Raw genomic sequence first — 2334 nt, 5'->3', positions numbered from 1 at the left:
CTTGTGGCTCCTATTTACTTCCTTCCCTAGTGCTTTACTGTCGCCCTGTGTCCTGATCATGAGGGGTTGCCCCATCTTTTGAGAAGTGGGCACATGAGATGCACCTCGGAGTATCCTAGGGCCACAAGAAACGTGACTGGTGGGGCAATTTTGCCTTAAAGGAGAAGCTTATCCAGAGTGACAGCCTTGGCATCTCACATCCTTGATGTTCTCAGCAGGGGCACGTCTAACAGCGAGTGATGCTGGGGAGCGCACAGCCTTGCAAATGCCACACAAAAATGGTGGTCATTTATCTGTTGGAGCCAACAGCGGCCACATGCCAGTCTCCCTGATCTGCTGTAACAACCCTACATTAAGTGTATGATGAAGTGGGAATTTTTGGGATTATTTTTCTGACCCTTATGTATGCCTGTTTCCTCTATATGCTGCATTGTTACCTAGTGGGTGGAAAAGAACTGTTTGCTCTCAGAGCAGGCAAAGGGTTGGTCTACACTAGGAACTGACACTGCTGTAGCTACGTTGGTCAGGGGAGTAAAAAAGTAACACTCCTGAGAGACGTACCCATACCAACCTAACCCCCAGCATAGACAGCGCTAGATTGATGGAAGAATTCTTCGTTGACCTAGGGCTTGTCTACATTTACAGCGCTGCGCCCTACACTGCTTCGTGAAGATGCTACCTACGCTGATGGGACAGCCTTCCCCACCCCCACCCTGAGAGAAGGTAGCTATGTCTACCCTAGGAATTAGGTAGTGTAGACTAGGGCCTAGCTGCCACCTCTCAGGGAGGTGGGTTAACTGAGCTGATACCAGAACGCCTCCTATTGGCATAGATAGTGTCTATAGTGCGCCGGGGTAGCGTAAGTGCAGACATACCCTAAGAGACATAGGTATGAACGTTGCCTAGCTGTCTGAGCCAGGATGGGCCGTTAAAACGGACAGGCCCAGGCTGACCCTATCTCAGTGGTTCTCAACCTGTTTATCATTGTGGGCTGCATATGCGGCCCACAGTGTGTCTTGCTTGGGCCACAAGTTGAGAACCGCAGCATGCCCCCACTGAACCACCCCAGACTCATATGCCTAGTGCCTCCCGCCCAAAGACCCCTCCACAGAATGGGGAACGGGGCATGGGGCTGGCTTGCAGCCACGGACCCCTGACCCTATGGGGCCAGGTGGGCAGCCCCAACCCTGGAATCCGGAACCCGACACTGCGGGGCTGGGTGGCCAGGCAGCTGGGAACCTGGCCCTGCTGCCCAGGCTGGGCGGCCTTTAGCACACAGCTGTGGAGCTCCAGTTGAGAACTGCTGCCCTATATCAATGGAGAATCTGAGAAGACCATGGGAAATCCAATCACCAAGACATTGACAAGTAGCAACCAATAACCCAGAGGCAGATGAATTTCCTTAGCTCTCAGCCAGGAAGCTGAGAACAATCTCATAGCTCAAGAACAAAGGACTGGAAGGTGTGAGGTGGAGAGATAAGAGTTGGCCACTGGAAGGAGTCTGGGCTCCCACCTGGGAACTGACCAAGGAGGGGAGACAGAGCCTGCGCATGGGGTTCACTGCAGTTTGGCTGGGGCTCTGGTCTAACCAGAATGGATGATGCTTTAACCTTCATTTCTCCATGCTAATCTAAAGACTTGCATGCTGTGGTCCAGTTGATTAATAAACCTGGCTCCTTTGAAAACGCTGCCTGTCACTGTAAATACTTTGTGAGGCGCATTAATTCTGAAGAGTGGACAAGTCTCTACCAGGGGTCTGGCTCAGTTGGACTCACTGAATGGAGCTCACGATATGAAGCAGGCCTGCTGGAGCCTCGGAGGTTCAGTTTAAGGAGGTGGTGAGGCTGTGTGGCCTACTCTGCAGAAAGAGTGAAACCCCTGTGGGTCTAGCACCAAAGCTGGTGGCATAGCATCGATCCTGTGGATCCGTGACAAAGTGCAATTCTGGAGTCCTACGTTAGCTGGTGGTGAGGCATGCTCTTAGTGGGGTGAGTGCTGAGCTGGGGCATTTGGAAGGGGGGAAGGGAAGTGCTCAGGAATCATGATAGCTGCTTCAAGGTTGCAACAATGCAGCACTGGGAGTGGAATATGCCTGAAAGGGACCCTGGGGGAGTGCCAAAGCAACCTTTCCCATGTTCAGAAATGTGGGGTCTCCATGGAAGGTTTGTGAACAGTCTCTTTGCCTGCCTCACGGTTTGTAACTGCTGCAGGGAGCAATGTCCAGCTGAGAGAGGTACCCCGGTAATGCTGCTGCCTCCAAATGCCAGGTGCTGCCTGTGGCACTCGTCTTCTCCTTTCGTATGGTGATAGTGGAACAGGGAAAGCAATGGTGTG

The sequence above is a fragment of the Dermochelys coriacea genome, chromosome 6, assembly GCF_009764565.3.
Source record: "Dermochelys coriacea isolate rDerCor1 chromosome 6, rDerCor1.pri.v4, whole genome shotgun sequence".
Classification (NCBI taxonomy): Eukaryota; Metazoa; Chordata; order Testudines; family Dermochelyidae; genus Dermochelys; species Dermochelys coriacea.
Note: the sequence above shows the minus strand (reverse complement) of the source record.